The following is a 24,966-nucleotide window of genomic DNA, read 5'->3' on the forward strand; positions in this document are numbered from 1 at the left end:
GCGCGCCCGAGGTTGAGGAGCGAGTCAAAGAACGCGCATATATAAATCCGGTGAATAGTCGGGCGGGGGGGGGGAGGTACGACACACTTACGCTCCGTGATGAAAGAGACACGCGTCTGGTTCTATTTACGTATATATATACGCAGCATGCTTTTTGCTTGGCGTAATGAATAACGCGGCGAGCGATAAGAATCGCTCCGAGACAACCGTGCTCGGAGACAAATTCCATTCGATCAGCTTTTTTAGCTCGCAAGCGTGGGACGGATTTTTTTTGTCATCGAATTCCGGAATTTTAGACGCTCCATTTAGCGAATCTGTTCTACTTGGTTCGGCTCGGAATACGAAAAACGCGCATTGCATTTCACGTGCCGTCGGGATACAGGAACGCGAACGTATACAAAACGCAACAATCCGTCGCGAGCCAGCGTCGAACTGTCTCGAACGTAAATAAACGGATAATTATCCTCGCCCGAAGATAACGATAATATTCACTCACTCACCATATTCGACGCTCTCCTTCCTCGATATACGCTTCGTCTCTCGATGCGCCTCCGTCTCGCGCGACGAGCTTCGTTGCCTCGAGCACTCATTGTCAGTCACATAGTCACTCGTACGCGACGGCGACGGACGGAAAAACCCGAAAAATGCGGCTGCTCGCGACGACGCGAATTAATTACCGATTCGACGCTCGCTCCGTCACTTTGCACGGTACTTACGATATTCCGCGATACCTCCCCCTCACTCGATGCCGACACCAGTGTTCCTCGTGAACGAGTCTCTCTCCTTTCTCGATGCGTCTCCAATGTCTCGATTTCGCGACGAACTTCATGTTGCCTCGAGCACTCACTCGTATACGCGACGGACGGAAAAACCCGAAAAATGCGGCTGCTCGCGACGGCGCGAATTAATTACCGATTCCGACGCTCGCTCGTCACTTTGCACGACACTTACGATATTCCGCGATACACTACGGACGGATAAAAATAACGCGAAACGCGGAGATCGCGCGTCGCCGTCGCCTCGAGAACTGTCCATTGTCCATGCCGTCCGCCGGCGTCCATTACACTGAGTCCGTTCGTTACTCCAGTTTGCGATCAACTTGAAGTGTGTGCCGATAGATGAGAGGTGCGTCGATTGGCTCGGTCAAATTAATCGCAGTCAAGATGGAGGATTCGCGAGCGCGAGACGCGAGTAAAATCGGAGCACATTCGGAGCGGCACGTATGTGAGCCAATCGTATATGTATTGTATAACAAATCACGCGAAACGCACAGCGCGACGGTTTTCTTCTGCGTATGATTTGAGATTCGAGATAATACGTGGCGACGGCACGTTAACGCGACAACCAACAACGCGTGAATCGTAACTGATCGAGAGCGACCACGGCGTACTCGGCAATACGAGCGGCGGGGATGTGAGAGCGGTAAAGTAACTAGGCACGTCGCGCGCGGTACCTATGCCGGCTATGCCTAAAGTCACCCTACCCCCACTCCGTCCTTATCGCTCGTGTTATCGAGACGCCGCGCCGCGGCCGCATGCCGATGTGGCGACGTCACCGAGTCTCCCCCTCCCCCCGCGTCGCGCGACACGACAATAACCCTGAACGAGCGCGAGCTTCGCGCGTTCCGAAAGTTTTTCCCGACGCTCCCTTCAGTGAAGTTATAAGTACCGTTACATTTATCTTTCGTGAACTTGCGTCTAACAAACGTACGTATAACCGTGCGTGCGAGGCAGCGTTCGCGATCTTCGCGACTTCGCGTTGATCCGCGACGTTCTATCCGAATCTTTCGTGGCGAGTGTGTCGTGTAGAAACGGAGCCATATCGGATCGCGGTATACGCGTTCGCGAACTGTGTTAATTTTTTTCGACGCGACGCGTGTGGTGTGTTCGAAGAAATGGAGTGAGAGTACATTGGTCAAGACAGGAAGTGACGGACCAATAACGAGCCTCGAGTGATCTTTCGCGAACCTGCGTCACCAGTAACCGCGAGTGCGAGGCAGCGTTCGCGCTCTCCGTGTTTCAAACCGTCCGAGTCTTTTTCGTTTCGAGTGTGTCGTGCAAAAGGGAGCATCCGGATCGCGGTAACGCGTTCGCGAACCATGTTTTTTCGACGCGACGCGTGCGGTGTGCGTTCGAAAAAATGGAGTAAAGGTTGGATTGACATGTAGACCGTGCGGGTGCATGTCTTTCCGTGTCCCGTGTGCAGAAGCCTTTAAGGTTACCTCTCTCCTCTCCCCCTCGGGGAGCCGTAACGGCGCGGCGTCAAGACGAAGTGTGACGGACCGACAGCGAGCATCGAGAGTGATCTTTATTCTTTCGTAAACTTGCGTCTGACAAATATGTTGGTAACCGTGTTGCGTGCGAGAGGCCAGAGGCAGCGTTCGCGCGATCTCTGTGTTTCGAAGTTTCGAGGCGTCCCATTCGAATCTTTCGTTGCGAGTGTGTCGTGCAATAACGCGTTCGCGGTGGTCGGTCGTATTTTTTCAACGCGACGCGTGTGTCCGAAGAAATGGAGTGAGAGTAACGGCGTCGAAACGGGAATAAGCGACGGGCCGACGGCGAGCATCGGAGAGGCGCCGTACGAGGTGGCGGGTGATTATCGCCCCGCATTATTTCGACGTTCGAAACAATGAAGCGGCCGACGACGTGACAATGACGGTGCGTCGACCGGTGAGTGAATTCATTTGTTACATTCGCGCGACTAATTATACATTTATTTGGCATTGCTGTCCGTGCGAATTAGAAATTCGATAATAGCGGTAATTATGTCAAGCGCGCGGGGACGCAAGAATAACGTGATGTCGAGGAGAAGACGTGACGCGAGGTACTGCGTTGCGAGCATCGGCAAAAAATCAGTTTTTATAACAACATATTTAAGAAGGATCACATAATTGATACAATATCTGGAAAAATACATATTATATTTAATGTAAACTCTGCATATATCTGATTGTGTCAAAAAGGTTAACGATATTTTACGATTATGCACGTCGAAGAAACTGAGTGATTAGTCTATGAATTATAAACAGTTTAATATGAGAAATTTTGTATGAGTGAATCTTCAGAGATGCAAATGAGATAGATATAATATAGCGCTTTACACACACCTTAATGATTAAAGTAATTAAATTAACTTAAAATCAGATAGAACAGATTTTATTCAATTCGGATCGGGAAGAATTACCTGCCTCGACATCTTTCCTAAAAATACATATATATTATCAATCTGAAATTTAATCGTTTTATATGGAGGATTCACATTGCGTCCGATGTTCGACGTACGCGACGATCCGACATCCGATAACAGAATTTATTATTAGAGACAAAAATGTCTTATTGGATGTCGGATCGTCGTGTACGTCGAACATCGGACGCAGTGTGAAGTGAATCCTCCATTTTACTTCATGTCGTTATACTGTCGGAAAATCGGACGTAAATAGTCGCCCTCTGAGCCAAGTCGAAGAATTAACGAGCGGTATATCGCTACCTGCAATAGATCGAATAGCGTTAACTTCCGTTTGTGTGCAGTATCTCGTGTATCGTGTATCGTCTCACATGCGGAAACGTCGAGGACAGGTTGCGCTCTTACGAGAGCAAGTAAGACGGTGTCTATAGAGGCGACCACATTTGCGAACGTTACCGCGGCTGTAAATCTCCTCGCCGCGCATCGGAGAGCTCGCAAGTAGATCATTATGCACGCTGCAGCCGTAATTTTGTCTTTCCCTTCCGTTCTCCGCTCCGGGAGCGCATTTCGTGCTTCGGCGTGCTGCAGGAGAAACTCGCGGCATACATCGGCGCGGCGGCGGGTTCCCTGGAGTGCCACTACTGCGTATATACATTCGACTGTGCCACCGAACTACCCAACGGAATATCGAGCCCGAAGTCGAACGTTATTCCCCAGTCTGTTGATTTATCGCCATTATTAATACTAGGATAATATTACGCGATACGGACCGTTAAAACCGGCGTTAAAATCCGCTTCCAATATTGCCGCTTAAGGCAGATACAGGTGCGCGCGATGATCGATGGCCGTAATCCCATTGCGAAATCCTTTAAATCCCGACCGTCGGTGTTAAAAACACCGATGAGTTTTCGTACATGCTAACGACCGGATTGCTCGTAATAAAACTATTTTCCGCATACGACGCGATTCTCGGCTATTTCGGCTATTCGCCGACGGGAGTTGGGTACGCAACGTGAAACGATTTTATAACGCTCTGAAGATTCCTGGAACTTCATTTGATTGTTGGTCTTATTCGTGCCCAAAATGGAAATACGCGGCGCGAATCGAGTTATATGCGCTCTCGAATGTCTTTTCGCCCGAATAACTTCTGAAATTGAAATGTTATCAGATGTTGAAATCGTCAAACTCTCGAATTATATCTCATTCTGCTGTAAGAGTGCAGGTATAAATGAAATAAGACATTAGATACATTATTTTAGCGACTCGACTTTAATATTATAGTAAATATTATTTTAACATTTTTTGATATATGAGTGAGTTTTTCCTGAAAAAGAACTGTTTACTTAAATGAAAGCAATTTCTCATAAGAGAAAATTTAATTCTTTGTAAATGTAATTTTATATATAATTACAATTAGATTTAAAAATAATATTTAATATACGCAATCGACTCGCTTTCGTTGATTTAGCCATAAGTAAACGTTGCTCTGAGAAAGTTCGGAAACGAAAGTAATATTTTAAGAAAATAGTGACGTGAGGAAATTAAGAAATAGTGGAAAGTCTGAGTTGTTTATTAATTGGTTTGTTATGAAAGAAATACGTATTATTATTTAAATTATGACAACAAAATATATCGTTTAGTTGGATTTCGCTTAGTCTATTAGATTTCATTTCAGAAATTTGTCGAATCGTTGTGACACCATAAATAGGAGTAAGGATTTCTTTTATTTGGGACGCGAGAGAGAAAAATCATTAAAATGAAACTTTCAAGTCCCGCAAAATCTTTCTATGGTTAAATTGTCTCGGCGCAAAGATTATTTCGTTCGAGAGACGCGGTTGACGAGAGAGAAACTCAGGAAACTTCTCGTTATGTTCTCCTGGGTTCACTCCTGTCCGTTGCGTAGAGAGAGCATCGATATCGACGACGCGACGCGACGGTGACAAAGTAAAGCGCACCGAATACTCCGATTTCGTTCCCATACACATAAAGCATTTTAAACGTATACATGCGTATCGTATGTACGTACATATGTATCAAAATACACGTATATCCATTCACCTTTCGACCTCTATCTGTCGAAGCTAGAAATACATCTACCGCATCTCTTTTCTGCCTTTTGACTGAAGGAGGATAAAATCAGTGCAGTGATGTGAAACGCAAATGTCGTCGCGAAATCATTCAAAAGATTTAAGAGAATGTCATGTTTTAGCGTAAGAACACGGAGAAGGAATTAATTTAATTAATGGTTTAAAAACGAGTAAAAACATCGGTTAGTTAAATTCAATTGAAGAAAGATTTATTTTCTATTTGTTGTCACATAATCTCTATCGCGGATCTTTTTCAACACTAAAATATGAGGCAAACGTGCAACAGAGTTTCGAACAAATTTAGTATACAAATAGAAGAACGTATATAAATTCATTTAATGTTAATCTCTTATTCGTCCCGATTCTAATGAGAAATAAAATCACGATCTTATATACAATTAGTGGAGATATTAGCATGGGAGAAATGACATTTGTTCGCGTGCAGATTGGTGTCTGCTTATTTCAGCGTTTATTCGTGCAGGGGAAGACGAGAGTGTAAATTTATATTACGAACGGCGCGAACCGCGTGTGTACGACCCAGGATAAGCTAGGAAGGATGATAAGCCACTGATATTGCCCATCGAAGCGTGATGCTTAGATTGGACTCGTTCCTTCCCATATCCATTCCACGTAATCACCGCGGGCATCGAGACTATACTCTTCTCCCCGCCGGCAATTGCGATAATCTTCTGGCGAAGAGATAGCGATACGGCGGGAAGGGGATGCTGGCGCGAAAATCGGCGGGCGAATTTCCACATCCTTACGATCGGATCAATTTGATTTGTTTTTTGCTTTGTTCGCTCTTGTCGCTGCTGATGCCACCGCTGGCTGCTGCCGTAGCCAAAAAGTGATACTGTCGCGGTCGTTTAGCTGAATCGATTTTCTAATAATACGCGCTGCTATAGGCGCGTTAGGTGCGCGCGTGGGTTGGGCTTTAATTAGTTTTTATTTCTGCGGAAATTGTATGCTAATTGCGGGTGTCGCTTGCAAATGCGTTTGCGTCTCATGGAAGCTTAATGGAGCCAATAACTTTCTCTCGAAATTTATGTTTGCCTTTATTTGCGTTTGATTTAATATGCGGATATGAATTGCCCATTCTCTATGTAGTTTTGAAAATAGAAAGTATTGCTAATATTTTACATTTATTATACGATGATGATAATTAATTATTATGTAGATTAATTAAATGAAAATTATCTCTGTGACTGCGTTAATGTGATTTTCGTTTTAATTAGTATCTGCGATGTATGGTGATCTAATACGGCTTCAAAATAATGAATATGAAGTAATCGCGCGCGTTACATAATAATATATAAATACATATTCATATTATTAAACATGATTTATGCGTTTGCACCGCGTACGTTTGCACTACTACAAACTTGACTATGCCATGGAATTAAGCCAAATCCAAGCTTTATCGCTAAATCAAAAGCACGAAGCACATTATGTGCAAAGAAAAAATCACGTTTAATACTGAATAAATAAAATACAATAACTTATTTTTAATTCAATTATTTATTACAAAAGTATAAATAAACATGAGTTTACAATTATACATTATTGAAGATATTAATTGATAGGTATAAGATTTTGCATAACTTGCATATTATATATGTACAAATAAATAACATTAATATTAGTTACCGTCAGAGCTCATATTAAGCATAATTAATATATCCAGAAATTCAGTTGTTTGGTCTTTCTAGTAAATATTTTAAGCATGATACATATTTTGCAAATTAAACAGAACCATTTTATGGTAAAACTTATCTATAAAACTTTTTACTTTTGATGTGCTATATATATAGAGAGATATTCTTTGTACAATACATGAGATATCACTGCAAAACAAAAATTGATGGAATATTAATAATAATAAGTACTTGCATTTTATACTAATTATTAATTAAAGTCACATTAAATTTGTAATTAGACCGATGTTGCGTTAAAAAAAAACGAAGGATGGAAGTTTGCTGAGAATTATATCTGAAAGTTAAAGACCCGTATGATCCGTAATTCGTAAAGCGCGACGTTTAAAGTCTAGAAGCCAATGAGAACTTTTCTACAAAGTACAATTTGATGGTCCGGTTAATTTCTTCGAGTTTATCGCCGTTCGAGTCTCGTGAAGATCCGGTAAACGACGTGAATCGGTTCAAAAAGAATGAAACGCAAAACTTTGAACAAACTGGTGTTAAACCGACATGCATGTGGCTTGAAAAATTTAACAGGAAAAGAAATTTTTCAAACTGAATGTTGTTAAATGTCTAATTTAAAGATATAAAAACTGTCGTACGCGTGGTTTGAGACGGTAATAAAGAAACTTTAAACAATTTTATGTAAAACGTCATATAAAATTAAAGATTTATTTTTTTTGGACAAAGAAACATGATATAATTACGAGGAAAAATTTGTAACTTAAACAAATAAAAATTTTGATAGAACAAAATTTAATTTTAATTATTATACAATATTTTAATTTTTTATATAAATATTTTGGTAATTAGATATTGTTAATGTCGATTAGTGATAATTTCTATAGGTATTAAATAATAATCCATTCAAAAACTCCTGAAAAATTATGTAAATTTTAAAATTACGTAAAAGTAACGCGTGTGAAAAACACAATTTTTATTTAACAAATAACCATTTAATTCCGAGAGGGGTAAGCGGAACACGAGTATTTTCGGAGGCTAATCGGGATTTGACCGTGCCGTCGTCCAACATTATTTGCGCATCGATTTGCGCCAACTGATTTTTCTATTGTCTCTCGCCGATGAAACGCCTGTTCGATCGGACACCGTGCCGAATGCTAATTCGCGCGGTTCAAATAGTTTTTCTACGTGACTTAAATTCCTCGAACGTGGGAGCCATTAACTGTCCGGGCCAGCGGCCGCTGCGCGTACCGATTGATCCCTTTTTGCATAGTAACAGAATGCAACGGTTCGCATTAACGAATTCGTCTGAATAGGCTCGCGTACACTCTATATCGATATCCCGTGGGATTTATGTTAAGGATCGGCCAGCGCTGTTTCGTTAGAGCAACCGAGCTTTCACGAAACATACATCACTGAATGGAACCGAGTTGTGGCACAGCTAACCGAACGTGCCGAAATGGTACTTGCGTAGTTAAAAATAACGAGGTTGCAATGCTGAATTAGTATGTTCTTTGCGAGAATAAAAATTTAGAAGAATTGAGGTAAATCTTTTCGTTCTCGCTCAAGGTACAAAGAGGAAACTAAAATCTTACATATTTTTTTAAATGTTTTCAACGTATTGTCATATATATGTATTAGAATTACGACGTGTAACACAGCTTAAGATCTTTAGACGGTAGATAGATAAATTTTAAAAAATTGATACAAAAATATATTTGCTAAAAAAGCAATGAATTTTTAAGTTTCAAAATCAGGAACTAATTTTAAAATTGCTAGAACATTTTTTATAAGCAAATACTTCTTTTCATATATGCATATAGATATATTACGTTCAGTTCTTATGAAAAAGACAAAGAAAATTAAACAAACAATAAATTATTCACCCTGTATCAAGTTATAAATATATCGAGGCGTCAATCGATCAAATAATGAAACCCGTTCGAACGGATTTATTAATACATTAGGTTGCATTAGAAGAAGTTTTCATAGGCATTCAGATAGACGTCCCACTGCGTTGGATATCATCCGCGAATGATTGCTTTTTGAATCACTTGAACATCGCTGCCTTTATTTTATCATCTGTGCGGAATCTATGCCCCTTTAGAATTTTCTTAAACGATCCGAACAAGTAAAAGTTACATGGTGATCGGAGCTGTAAGCTATATAGGTGGACACAAGAACCTCCCACCTTTTCCTCACAAATACATTCAAAATATTTGACAATATGCGGGTGTGCATTGTCGTGAAGAATAGGTATATAATCACTTCAAACGAAAGCATTCCGACAAGCATTCCGAGTATTTGGATTTTAACTGGTCGATACCCTTCCACTGTTAAAAATTGAATTACCACTCCCTAGTCAACTTTGGGCGAATTCTGAATAACATCAGCCATGTTTACAGGCGTATGAAACCTACGTACATCCTGTGAATATATCCAACCTGTGCTCGATTGTTCTACGCAATGCAACTACCATGCCACATACCACACAATCACATTTCACATACAGCAGTCTATAATGTAACGTGGGGCGAACGGGTTTTATTTGATCACGCCTCATAATTAATATTTATTTTGTTATATATTTGTATTCAATTAAATAACTAAATAAGATAGCTGACTCTGCAAGGATAGTCTTGAAATATAAATAAATCTAGAAATTATAAAAGAAGTAGTTGAATAAACTAAAATCACAACTTTTGTTGGTTTATATCGATTAATTTGATACTCATCTTGTCGGTATTAGATTGTAGATTGATTAATTTTATTATAAAACAAAAATTTTTTATCCAAAACCTAATTCACATATAAAGCTTAAATGATGTCTTAATCCGCACAAAACAAAAATAACATTTTTTTTTTAAACTAAACCTAAACGTCAAGCATGAAAATAATAACATTACTTTTATTCTAACATTTACTAGCCCTAGTTACGCACAAAGTTATGCACGAAACAAATACGATTCTTTGATAAATATTAGTTATAGCAATATTCCCCTTGTATATACAGGCACACGTGTCACGTTTGTGTTTACTGTGCGCTTTACATTACTGCGCTTGACATCAGTCACGAAAGCTCCCCTTTTTACCTCGACGAGGTATCTCCATGCACGAGAGCGCGTACATAAGCACGCGCAATCTTGCGAACAGGTAGAAATGGCGCCTGTGCATGGCGGTGTAACACAGCTCAAGGGGCACTCGAGCTACGACGACAACGATATTTACGTTAAGGCATAAATCACGGGCAATGCGAAGGTACACCGAGGCAGACCACAGAGGGAAGAGAGAAAGAGAGAGAGAGAAAGAGAACGCGGGTCAGATGGAGGAATTGGCATGCATGAGAATACCCTGGCATTCGATTTAATGCGGGTAAAGAGGTAAGATGCCGTGAGACGTATCTATCCTGTCTTATCGGATCTCGAAGATGTATATCGTCGGGCAACGAATACAAGAGCGCAGCTTCTACCCAACTCTCTTTCCTCCTCCTCCCCTTCCCCCACATTCCAAAGCGTTTCATCGTTCTTTCTTTCTCGATCCAGCTTTAGGCAGAGTGAAAATTCCCTTTCGATAGTAAAGCCTCCTTTCGCAACTTACAATCGGCCTTCTCTTCCTGGCCACCTGACGTATCGCCTTTGCCTTTTCTCCTCCGACGTTCTTCGCTATCTGTCCGTACATCCGTTTCGGCTGAACCGGACTTTCTTCGTTCTATCAGCTCTATCAATGGCGTGCTTTCTACATTGTTACATTTGCCGTATTTTGCCCGTCATTTTCGAAATATCATCGGTTTCCAATAATCGGCGCCGAACGGAAACAACTGTGGCGAGTGCTCATCACGTATTCCATCTCGCAGCAGCCGGTGTGACGGATCAAGCCTAGATCGGACAGTGGAGGAGTAGGACGGTGGACAGAAAAAAATACTGGGGACCTGTCATTTGCCAGGCGGCTTCCGCTCTACCGGCATTCGCCAGCCACGGAACGGTGCCACCGTGTCGGTCTGGGGTCGATCGCGAGGATGGAATGGCACTGAGGGTCGGGGAAAACAACGGGCATTTCGACTTTCGAATTGTCGATGGAAATAGAAAGTCGTGTTAAGATCGAACTGTGTTTGAATATTCGAATATCCATTTGCAACTATATCTGTAAAATGAACATCGATGCAGACGTTTATATGGAAGGCTTTTAAATCTCTTTTTGAATTTTTATTTTTAAAGAAGATATTTAGAATCTCAGATTCAAACATGAAGACTGTTATTACAATTTTTTATGCATCTACCTGAACTATACTTGAATATTTTAAAACGAATGGCGTATATACTGTTGGATATAACCAGGATTATCCCGGTCGCATACACGCGAATTTGTTTGACAGTGTAAATACGATCCGACGTAATTTTTCATAACGCCCGGCAGAAGTACATCGCTTTGTGCGAATATCGGGTAACGCTTGTTTCGCATATTCCATTCCACTGTAGCGGAGAAACATTTATTCACGGGACGAATGAAAAATGAGACTACGCCATTATACGTATTGCGGGCGAAACGCGTACATCCATGGCGTTTGTCACGATAACATTGCATTTTACATGTTTTTACCGACCAAAATTGATCGTGTCTGTTTCGATATGGTGATCAGAATCACATGACAATGGCGCGCGCGCGCTGTGATCTCTGCAAGCTCGAGAAACCGGATATGCGAAGCAAATGAAACGCCACTTCTCCCGACGCGAAACTCCGGTGTGAAAAGCCGACTTTATCGCCGGAAGCAGCGAACGCTCTACAAGTGTTTCTGCTTAACTGAGAGGGTCGATCGGTCGATGCCCTTTCATTTCTAACACTTAATCTTTTCGTAACACTTAATCTTTTCGTAGTGGAATCGTATCACTTAACCTTTTCGTACATAAGTAGATAATTCGAAATGTCGGAACAGACGTTTCATTGGATACGTGATTAATTATTTTCCTCGCGGTGCTCGAAACCAGCGTCATACCGAAATAATTGCATTTTACGGCTTTTATCTCCGCATGCCGTATCTTACTGTCATGTTTCGATTATTAAAATAGCAAATCTATACATTTCAAAGAGCAAATAATGTTAAATATTTTTATTGCTATAGTAACTTCACAAGTTGTATCTATATTTCTTTGAAAGTTGTAGCTTTCAAGTATGTATTGTTATAACGACTTTATTTTTTACTTAATTTCTAGTGGTTTTTCTGTTCCACATAACACTTATCAAATTACTATCGAAATACGATGCTCGAAAAATCATACAAAAATTTAACTATTGCTCTAAATTTCATCGTGTGTTGACATTATGAAAATCGGAATGCATCAATAACGGTTAATGTGAACAGCAGCTTGTAATGACAGCTGGTCAATATGCACGCAACAAAGTTCGATAGCTTTCGGCTAAAATCGTCCACTATCCGTTATATGAAAGTAGAAATGATGGTTAGCGCATCGACAAGTGGAAGCCTGATTAATCGCCGCGAGTGGTTCAATATATATGAGCGACGTCTGTCTTGCTCGCAAACTGATCACCGATTATAGAAATTATCCTCTCATTATAAGAGAATAGAATGCTCTGGGTACGCAAGTATCCAGCATCCATTGTCGTCTACGAGTTGCGGAAGACAGCAGGTGGCGGGCACAAATTAAGATGACGACGACGAACGAGACGGGGGAGGACGACGACGGTGACGACGCCGACGCAAATCAAATATGTCATTTATATCTGATGAGCACCGTAATGAAGTCGTTATTTGCCTGCGAGCTGAAATGCTGAAAATGCTGAAAATGCAAATTGAGAGATGGGCGTTCGCGTCGCGACGCGCAATGCTCTATAGCTTCTTCTTTTCTTTGTCATTATATTTTCTTTGAAGCATGAGCACGCCGGGCGAGGGATGGCACCCCCTCCGTCGCGTTCTTGGTTAGCCATAATCTCACGTAACGGCACTGACACAGCGTTTTCCGCGTTGCCCGTTACATTGCACAGTAAATTTCAGAAGAAGCTACTTTTATAGGAATAGAGTAATTAAAGTTATTGCGCGATAATTTTTAGATACAATCAGCTAATCGATAACGTATAGTTACTTGGATGAAAATGATTTTGCGAAGCGACATATATTGAATTAAACACATTACAAGCCAGATCTGTACAAGTGCCGTCGTTAGTACCGGCAATTATTACCTCGACTAAACGCCACTGCAGTTAACACCCATCTACCGCCATCCCGATCGTGATTCTGTTATTGCACAACGTGTTCTAAAGTCATTTCCCGTGTTTCAACTCCTGACTCTCGACTCCCGACGCGTTCCTTGCCAATTATCGACGTTGGCCAACGGTGCGCCGCGCCCGCAGCACGTACCCGCGCGCGCGGCGCGTCCCGCGTGAATTTCGAAAGTTGGCCGTACTTTAAGTTTTGACGAGAGAACGAAGCGCGCACGCATCACCTGAGCCTGCCCATCTGTAAACAAGATTTATCAGCGGAAACGTTTTAGCGAAACTTTTTCTCCCACGAGTAAAACCGGCGCCTGACCGAACGCCGCCTGCCTCAAACCCCCGCCGGCGGGGATGCTTCTCGATAGGAAATATTTCACTTCGACGAACACTGGGGGATATACGTAATTCCCAATGCATTTTATCCTCGCATTCGCTGTACCAGCGAGAGGTCACGTTCGCGTTTCTGTGCTGGCTGGGCCGATGGGGGATTCAGATTTGTGGCGAAAGAATAGGTGGGAAGGGTAGCGAGGGTAATGAATGGAGGGCAGAACAGCGTAGAGATTTCGGGTTAAGAGCGCCCTGTATATATCTTTGCCGTGGCAATAATCCTTTTTTTTCCCGCGGTGGTCATAAGAATTATTATCAGCGTGATATACGATCTGCGCGCGGCGGCTGATACAATACAGTGCAAAGATCAGAATACCATATGCGTGATATGGGGACTCGGGACGAAGTAATATACGGCTGCGTTTAATCACGATATTTCGGAATGGTTTTGTGCTGATCTTGGTTGAAATTAATTTCCGCGTTTTCTCGCACGAAAAACTTACTTTGTACTACAAACTTCAGTGGTTGCCGAGACTACACAGCAAAAATTTATTCGCGAATTAAAGTAGTAGCGGATATATTTTCCGCATCTCGTAATGCAGTCCGTATTATTGTCGAGCACAATGGTCGCTTCTCTCGCGATAAGCCGCGCGCCGAGTATTCGCCTGCGAAAAACTGCAATAGTCACTACAGTTCGTGAAGAGATTGAAGCAGGAAAAAGCGACGATCGTTCGTGTGTACTCAGTCTTACTATCTCGCTTAGATCGGTTAACCGGTTTAAAGTCTTTATTTGTGTTCTTGACAAGCCGGAGGAAGGTAGAGCGCCGGAGGGAGCTCACGGCTCTTTGGAAGTTGAGGTATTTACGATCGTGTACCGGGCGCATACAGAGTCACGAGGAAGCGGGAACGGAAGGATTTGCGAGTAATTAGTAGAATGCAATTAGTTAATGGTCATGAGGGGGATGGGCGGCGGGGCGATGGTTTTAGACCCTATAATCCTTCCGCTTTCCCATCTCTGTTTTGCACCCCTAGGGCAGGGAAGTCGGAAATTTGAACCGAGCGATGGTAATTATGATTTCGCGTATAAGCACGTTGAAGTTATTACGATATGCGTTATGAAAGATTGAAAGTATAACAAATATATAGTTGTTCTACCCAAAAGAGCTTGATGTAATTTCGATATTCTGCGATACATTTGTTGTTTTTTTGTTTTTCCCAAAGCAATTGTAATTTTCATACGTTCATGCACGCACTAAGTTACAACCGAGGTAATATTCTAAAGGGCATATATATCCTAGCTTAGTTTTCACGATCTCTTTTTATGCAAAAGTTATTAAATAAACGCTACGTCCACATAATATGTCATTTTATCATTTACCACCGGTATTCGCGCGAACGGGATAATCTAGCAATTCAGTTCAAAACACATTTGCTTTTATGCAAGATATCGTACCGTACCGCGGCACCGCTCACGTCTATGGATAATCTCGAACACGTGTAGTATAATCGTGCTAAAAATAAAGTTTATAACAACAACGCTGCAAATGATCAAACTATTCAATAAATACAAGCGCGATATAAAAGACGCGCGTAATAAAGATCTAGAAACGATTTGGTGACTTCGTTTTAAGACACCATCTATAGATATTCGGAATTTCAACGATATTTTGCCTTCAATCTTCTGGCCGTTTTATGTTCCAAGTATATATATCAGCCTATAAAAATCTTGTGAAGGAGGGATTATACGCGATCAGCTTACCCCGATCCTATATATTCTTCCTCAGTAATAATTCCCGATTTTCAGCAATGTTTTTCAGACTGCCGTTTTCGGTAATGCCATCGCTAATGGAGCGTGCAATTAAAGCGCCGAGACGCGCAAAACATTGGACATTCTCGAACCAAAAATGAAGACCCACAATATGTCGGTTCTGATGTACGCGGGCGACGGTAGTGATAAAGTTATAACAGCCTTTTTCGACGGTGACGCCACAGAGATGCGAGCAACAACCTCCGTCCGCTATAAAGTTTAACGCGTCGCTCTCATTTTATTGCGCTCGCCGGATGTAGTATATATACGTATATATCGTATATATATATATATATATATATCCGTATATATACTAGCTGCAGAGATAGAAAATGGTCGCCTTTTGTAAGTTCGCGCGGGAAGGCGAGTGTTAAAATACTCCGACGAAGAAGCTTCCAATCTGGAATTATGGCAACATCATGAAACAAACCGAGTCGCTAGATTATGACTTAGACTGTGTACATCATCATCGTCTCGGTATGTTTATTCCTAAAATGAAGTTAGTCGACAGTGACGATTAGGGGCTTCGTATTTTTTTTAAATTTAAACTGGTATTATAGAAATACTAGAGATATAGATTACAAAATAGGACGGCATCACCCAAATTAATTATAAGCGCGCCGCGATAAGCGTTTAACAACAGATATTAAGTATTTATTATTATCCAATTTTGCTTGAAGCTGGTAGAGTCAAATTAGGTAATTAGGTAGGATAATTAGATGCATCTATTAGATATATAGATAAACGCAATAAATTTACAATGGCAAAATATGGATAATTACTATGTGTTAACGATTTCTTATTGTCATAATTCTATTAGAGTGGATATAATTAGTTTTTAATCATTTTATAATAGTCATTAATCTCTCTATCAAAATAATATATGATTTTGGTCGTCCTACGATTTTAATTCTTGAGGCTTATAACTAGTATAATATCAATAGTATAATAGTTATCTCGATATGTTTGCAATTTAGAGTATATTAATATTTTCTTACATCTAGTTAATATGAGTTATCGATTCTTCCAATATGCATAAAATATTGAAATTTTAAGCAAAATGATCGAAATTAGTATAATCGTTTGACGGAGAAATTAAAGTTCTGCTTTAATTAAACGCTCTCCATTTGATAGACGTTTTTTCGGAAAGTGCATCTACTATTGTGCAATGAGAGATCGTACGAAGAGCATAATAAGACCGACTTTGTCCGGGAATTGACGTAAGAGCTTGAGAAGTCGCAAAGAGATTTTGACACAATCGAGGTACCTGTATGTACTGCAAACACGGCAGCTACGAACGCGCACGAATGGCGACGTTGAACAGCCAATAATTGAATGGAGGACAACGTGGACGAAATCGCCACGCCAACGACTTGGTAGCCCTCGAAAATCGTACTGAGATAACTACTTGAGATATAAGAGATTAACTCTGATATTCTATTTAATATACTCATTTTTGTAAAAAGGAAAAAGAATGAAGATAATCTGTCCATATTCAGAAAAGATACTTCCCTCGAATCAAATTAAACTCGAATTAAAAAAGTTTGAAATTAGGGAATTAAAATAAATTGTTCCTTATAGTGTCATATGTCTAAATATTGAAAAAAATATAATTATTTTTAAAAATTAGATTTTGAGTAGCAAATATACTAGAAAAATATTTAGAAAATATATTAATCTTGATGATAATTTTGTACGACTTTGCAAAGAGCATTCGTCAAGTATTATTTTTGCTAATGAGGCTCGATATTCAGAAATAAATTATGACACAATTACTCGCGAAATATCGGAGTGTTTGAACAAGTTTCATCAATTCTTGAAACTTCATAAATTACGTATAACTCGCAACTCCGTTTGTAGCCCCAACAAAACCAGGTTGAAGCCGATCTAACGGAGCACGACTAGATGAGAGATTCTCCTACCTGGTTGGGAAATTGGCGTTGACCCGTAACCTCATTAAAGCTCGTCTGGTACTAGCGCGGGAAGATATCCGCGCTTAGAATTTCTTTCGGCTGTGAGAAGACCATGAAATCCACCTACTTTTGTTTTGTTTTTGTTTCTCTTTTCGTTGTACACACTTTTCCCCTTCGGCCATTCTCCCTCGCTCGCCCGACCACCTCTTCCGCTCTTTCTAGAGCGAGACTCCAAAGAAAGATCCGGTTATGCGGGCGAAACATCCTCGTTTTGCGAGGCTGAGAGCCCCGAGGAGGAAGCCATCGAGATAAGTAAACGGTCGCGACCGCGTGGTGCAATTCTTTAAACGTTGCAGCTGCGGTACCGGGCCAGGAGGATATTTCTCATGAATGTTTCAAACGAAATTGCGGATCTAACCCCACGGCGGGGCTAAATCATTTGAAGGCCTTCGCGCCACTTCTCTTCGACCATCCCGCCTTTTCTTGCTCGCTTTGCCGCGCGCGCGGCTTCCACCGCTTCCACCTCACCCCTCACTTTCATTCTCTCTCTCTCTGTCTCTCTCTCTCTCTCTCTCTCTCTCTCTCTCTCTCTCTCTTTCTCTCTTCTTTTTCTATCTATTTACCCTCGCGTTCGTTCTTGCTCCGTTTTTCTCATGCACTTGCTCCAGTTGCTCCGGTTTACCATATCGTTCCTCTTTCTTTCGCCTAGCGCAGCTTCACCGTTCTTCGATCTCGTTTTCTTCGGTTTGGTTCGCAGCTCTTCTTGTCTTTCCCTCTTTCAGGACACGTCAGAATCTCGATTCTCCTCCGCAGGTAAGGACCACCGAACAACGTAGTTACGGACTTCGCGTCGGCGGTTCAGATGGATATCTATAATGCATGGTTTGCTTTATTCGAGATTTTTGATCTCCAACGAGGCTTAGCTTTTGCGTTAGGTAAACCGGGTATATAGGCGAAGGAATAATGAATTCTTAAATATTCGCTTAGTTCGCACGTATATAAGCGCACCGGCTGCTGGCGTTCAATCTACTGCGAAAATTGCGTTTCTATCTTCGTTTTTACCTCATGATACGACGGTCGTGCCGAATGTAGCAATTCTTACACTTCTGTGCGCGCACTTCGGGCACACAAAGGCGAGCAGTTATTTCCATGAGTAGCTACAGTGATTTTATTGTCAACGCAGTGAATTTTAATAAAGCCGCGCTGATCGTACGGTTAACGTTGCATAATATGCCGATAAATTAATAGACGACCATGCACACTGCATTAACGAGCGATGATGCGTAATACATCGTCATTGTAACAGTATATATATATTATATGTTGCGTTGCGGGACTTTTGAATGGAGTGTAACTGCTCATTAAATGGAAATGCTATGAACACAATGACATTCTGGATATTATTAAATTTGCGAACTATTAAAAAATTAGGATATGCTCAGTTTTCCTTTGAAAACTTAAAACTCAGATGATAAATTGTGCATATGTTAAATTTTAATAAAAAAGGAATAGATAAGCTTGATGAATACATTTTATTTCAATAAAATTAAAATTCTTTATAGGAAAATATTAATATACTATTCTTGTAATCCTCATAATTGTTTATTTGGTAAATAATTCATAATAAATTGAGTTTATTCTATACGTTCTCTATATTAATATGAAGAATATTAATAAATTAATCAATCATACTGTCATGATAAACTAGTAGTCGATCGACGGGTTTCCAATTCTTGTTTTAGAGCAATGTTTGTTGTATTAATTTTATATTCGTGTTTAATGGACATTAATTTAATAAGACAACGCCGTTTACTTTGGAGGTTATTGATTAAATTCATTAAAGGTAACACATGCAATAACCTACTACAATTCATATGCATGTGGTTTGTAAAATTATAACGCAGATTAATTTGCTTATATATAATATGTTATTACACACACACAAATACATATATACATATATATAGATATGTGTATTGATTTAATGGGCTTGAATAATATAGAATTAAAGCATTTGCTAGTTAAGGGCGACACTACTTCTTTTTTTGAAAGTGTCAAATTCAATTTCGCTGGAAGCGATACTCAATCGCTTTTACTTCGATGCCACAATATATCGATAGCATATATGCATTACACTATTCTCTTTATCAACTAATATCAAAACCAAAACGAAACGATGCACGTTTACGATGCTCTGGTGAAGTTAAACAGGCGCGATGCGTTAATTAGAAACAAGTCGATTAAATAACGCAGACTAGCACGACCAAAATGACGGATTAAATTCAGGCCGCCGCTAACGAGGCGAACCGTCGTTCAGCGTTGCGGGGCACAGTCCGAAATACGTATTACTATATAAGCATACCTGATGAATATATATACGAAATGGTATTGCACAGAATGAAACCCTCGCGCGCGTCCACAACGCAGAGTGAAACGTAAACACGATCGAGAGAAACGAAGTCCATCTTACCCCTCCTCCCGCATCCTCCTACCATCGGACACACGAAAAAGAGAAACCGGTGACATTTTCCAGCAGTTCAAGAGCGGCAGCTGCTCCCTTAACGAACGTTAAGCTAAGTAAGAGCGTTAACCCCCGCGTCGCGGTAAAAACCGCGTGCGAACCGTCCGCAGCTGCGGCAGGGTCGCGGTACTTTAGATAACTTTTCCGCTAATGCTCATCCACGGGCAAAAGAAACTGCCGCCATGGCGTGCGCGCCAACCCGTAAGAGAAATGACCGGCCGAAGAATTTCATTAAAATACATTAGATCCTGGGCACGCGTTCTGTACTTCGGCACAATCTCTAATGGAGTTTCTATCCAAATAACTCGTTGTTATACCTCTTCCTTTTCACTAAAAATGTAATCAATGTATAATATAATGTTCCATCACTTTTCAAATATTGCAATATTGAATCGCTAACGTTTTTAGATTATAATTAAAATATATATAGTCGTATATCTTTTTATATTTTTCACAAACAGAGATATTAAATTAAATATGAAATGTATTAGCGAAAGATGTGTTTACCTTGTAAACATTTGAAACTTGTTACATTGAATAAGAAGACAAAGGAAAATTTTATTTTATTGACATTTAAGAAAACAATTTTAAGAAAACATGCGCGTTTATTGATCTTAAAAAGAAAAGTGTATAAATCTATAATATATAAGAACTTCTGTGACAATTTTAACGTTAAAGAGAAGATAAAGATGTACAAGACTCAATTCGATTTTTGCCATTGTAGATGCGCGAGATTGCAACAAGAATCCACAAGATTAGATCGGCTCGATGATTGTATTTCCGCGAACGTGACTATTGTAGCAGTCTTACGAGTAGAGTTTGTGTACGTGCGACAAGGATTGGAAACTCACTGTACCGTTCCGACGAGGTCCTATACGATCGTGTTAAACAACTTGCGCTCAATTTGCACATGCAACCCTAGGAGTTTACACTAGGTGAACCCTTGACGATAATGCGCTTCTACGGTGTTAGCTTCGAAGGGAACGGACAGTAGCCGACTACGGGATTTTTCGCACAGTACCTATTATACTCGAGGACAGGGGAAATCGATAATAGCTATGTATATGCATCCGCTATACGTTATTCAAGCGAGATAAGACATTTACAAAAAAGTGGATATATCATCAAAATTTTTGCGGTTTGTACTTTTGTCTCCGTAAAATGCACACATGTAATAGTATCTGCATGCAACATTTGTGACAATGATAAATTAATAAGCGTTCAGCATATTGCAGAGTTTAACGTGAAATTCGCGTAAGAAGGAACATTCCGAAAAGACGTAAAGAATTTAAAGTATTTAGAATCAGCGCGAGTCTAAAGTTTGTTTGCTCACGACACGTGATAAAATTGTGAGTAAAATAAGTAAAAAAAATATTACAAGATATAGATATAAACGGATGGTAATTCTTCAGAATAGGGCCTTTTCCGAATTTTGATATTTTCTTGCGGTTTTCTTGGTAAAAACCTTTGTTGTGACTCCGACAGTGATAATCAATCGGGGGAGCCCGAAAAATATGCACCCTACCTATTTTTTTAACCTATTTTTACTTTATTTTTGATAAATATCTAGATTAAGGGCGCGTACACTTTCCACGCGAACCGAGGTTCACGCACACGTATGTGTATGCCCTGCTTTATAGAAGTTGTGATTTTCGTTAAAGCAGGGCATACACACGTATGTGTGTGCTCTGCTTTATAGAAGTTGTGATTTTCGTTAAAGCAGGGCATACACACGTATGTGTGTGCCCTGCTTTATAGAAGTTGTGATTTTCGTTAAAGCAGGGCATATCACACCTATGTAGGTTAGTGATGCGCTTTAAACAATTAAATACTTTTAGTTATTTTGAGCAAAAACGCTTTAATTGAGCCTTATTTCATCGAAATCGGAGAGGAGTGAGCTTTCCTTCAGATTTACTAAAATAGGAAAAAAAATAGGTAGGGTGCATATTTTTCGGGGTCCCCCGATTGATTATCACTGTCGGAGTCACAACAAAGGTTTTTACCAAGAAAACCGCAAGAAAATATCAAAATTCGGAAAAGGCCCTATTCTGAAGAATTACCTTTTTTTATCTTCAAAATTTTGATAAAATATAATAATTCGGTTCTCATAGTTAACAATTACGACGTCCGCACGCAGGCCATATACGACGCATTTTCCAAGTCAGATTCGTTTAGCACAAGCAATCTCGGAAGTTTACATTACGCAAAGTACCTTCAATGACGCGAATTTTCGAAACTTTCCAATCTTTCTTTTAGCGAGAGCGACAAACTTTATTCCATTACCGGAGACGGGAAGTGCGCGTAAAGTTACTTCGAAGATCGCGCGTAATGAAATGCGTTTGAGGACAAACACGCACGAATTGGAATAAACACACGCTTTACGCGCGCGATATCACGAAAATCATTCTCTAGTGAATATTTCCAGCAAAAAAATACATACACTTGCACATGTGAATAATTACTACGCGTTAACGCATTGATAGAAATAAAAATGCAGTAAAAAGAATATAGCAATCTTATGTAAAGCGCGGAAACGCAAGGTTTTACCATATAGCTCACATCGGCGATATAATTATGATGAATTACGGGTTGTTAAACGCAGCGCGGAGTATTGAGCAATTAATCACGAGCGTTGTGACGCGTCTGGCATGCCGAAAACGTGACGCATACTAGTTTTCATATGCGAGCGTGATGGTTTAACGATCTATTATCCGGTCTACGCAATACCGAAACCAAGATTTATAAGACGATATCATAAAACACGATTTCGTGTGTAATTCTTTGTAATATCACGCCGCGGAAATTCAACCATCGGGGAATAACGGCAACGGCACGAAAGATTTCTTTCGAGGATCCCTCGCGCAGATTAAATCGGCGCACCAATCGTGTTTGCGCGGACGTGACTGTGGATCGTCAGTTAACCTTCCTGCGGCCAAACTTCTGGCTGCTCAATCGATACCCCTCTAAATAAATAGAAAGGTTTGGGTCACGGCCATTAAACGAATTAGCTACGTTTGATTTTATTGACTCGACTCTCTTCCATTCCGCCCGCGCCGCCGATGCTGCTTTCTAACTCGTTCCTTTTCCAAGTTGTAGACAAATCTATAAGCGAGAGATGAAACACCGATTGATATCATTTTTATGTGATATTTATTGTTAGCGCGATCATTAGCAGCTTGAAAGATGGCTTTAATGTAAAGTATCCGTTACAAATATTTTGACAGCGTGATGCGCGCTTCTTTTATTATCTTTTTATTCTTTCGGAACACGAACGTTCGACCCAATTTCGGTTTTTCGTGTTTCGAGTGCGAGATTCCGTAAACGGCCATTCATAAATTAAGAGCTGTTTGCAAAACGTCAAAAGCAGCATCGTCATATGATTGATTTAAGAGACGCGATAAATATAGATCTTGCTGACGACGGCTTTTGTAGTACGCGCATAAACGGATTATGAAGGTTTTCAATCGACCGTCCGTAGTACCTCGGCTCGTCATTCGTTCGCGCGAACACAATTTCAGAAAATCACAGACCGGCGATATCTTTCTCTCGCCCCAAATCACACGGCGGTTGGCAGACTCGACGTCCTTTTCGTTGCTTCTCGCAGGACATGCCACGATCGCAGTAACATCGAACTCGTGAGGCGTAAAAATTCGATTTATCGATAAACGGATTTACAAACAACCCGCAGTTTGTCGAATTACCTATAGCTTGATCCTGATAAAAAGCGACAGCTTTTTAAAGCTTTTGAGCTATAACGAGACTTTTTCAATTGTATAAAGACTTTCTACCTCGGCGTTAAAAATAAACGTTATCGATCGTTTTACTAATACTTGCACGTACTTTGCAGAGAGAAAGAGAAAGAGAGAGAGAGAGAGAGAGAGAGAGAGAGAGAGAGAGAGAACAATTTTTATTGGTTAAAAATAAGTATAAAAGATTCACGAATAATGAAATTTTCCTCTACGACGGAAATGTAATTGTCTAGTTTGCTTTATAGCGGATAGTTATTCATTTATTTATGTTGTCTTATAACCATTGTGTAATATTTTAATAGCATATTTCGAAGATTAATTAAAATCAAAATCTTAAATGTCGAGATTACAATAGTTTCCGAGTTAATTTTTGAAGAAACGTACTTATCGATTTGTTACCTGTTATTCATTTTCACACACAACCAGTTCTGTGTGTATGCCTTTCGACTTCTAATAAAAATTATAAACATTATAGCAGTCAATTGATATTTATAAATTGATTAGTAATAGGAAAATTTTTATATGACATATAAATTATTTCAGAATTATACATCAATTTTATATATTCGTTAAAAAGACGTTAAATAAACGTTATATTCAAGATGCGAGAAAATCCTATTTATCAGAATTAAGCTAAAACGCAAGGAATGAAATATTTAATATATATTTAGAGTGTAAATATTTTATTAAATATTTTTTAGCGGTAACGTATCGGTTGACGCGCAACATTGGAATTTTTCAAGGCGATGTGTGTATGTACACGCACCGGTATATCGGACACACGCATACGCACGAAGCGTGTATCGTACGTGTGACTTGAAGCGCGGAGCAGAGCGAGCTAGGGAGAGGAAAAGTATAGGTGACACTTCGATTTTGTCTTTAGCGCAAATCGGACAATTATGTATGCGTGTGTCCTAACACGTATATACTGATGCGAGACATCATTCCTGCCGGTGCGTGTACACGCCGCGTGTAAGCGCCGCACTATATATTATTCGAACTTCGTGATTCAACAGACAGAGTTAGAGACTTGCACTGCTCCGTGTATCATCGCTTTATTTCTCGAGACGCGGTCATGACATTAAGAAAAAATATAATTATTTTATTATGAATATTGAATAATGAAATACTTCGCGTTTTAATTAATTATTTATAACGTATAGTATCATAGCTATTTATCGAAGCAATTATTTCGCGCGATTTATATGTTTAAGATAAAAATCCAAAGTATAAGGAAATATAAATTATAATTATAATTTTATAATATGTGAGAGCAATAATTATTGCTTTAACGACGCTCAGATTCAAATATACATACCTCGTGTCGGACTTTTCAAATTTAAAGCGTTAGAAGTGATATATATGAATTGTCGGATAGGATGATTTGAGTAACAGTAAGCAAAAATCTAGAAAAGCAAAATATTTGGCATGTACATATGTACTTATTTTACACTGTATATAAATATTTTTTATAGCGGCTATAAAATATTTATAATATA

At 40.0% G+C, this 24,966-nt stretch overlaps 1 protein-coding gene across 2 annotated transcripts in view; it reads right to left on the bottom strand.

Moving 5' to 3' along the window:
• The window catches only part of LOC143905472 (neurotrimin), a 175,226-nt gene that overhangs the window by 102,050 nt on the left and 48,210 nt on the right, over nt 1–24,966 (bottom strand). The window lies entirely within an intron of this gene.

The sequence above is a fragment of the Temnothorax americanus genome, unplaced genomic scaffold, assembly GCF_048541705.1.
Source record: "Temnothorax americanus isolate GAGA-0224 unplaced genomic scaffold, ASM4854170v1 Scaffold62, whole genome shotgun sequence".
NCBI lineage: Eukaryota > Metazoa > Arthropoda > Insecta > Hymenoptera > Formicidae > Temnothorax > Temnothorax americanus.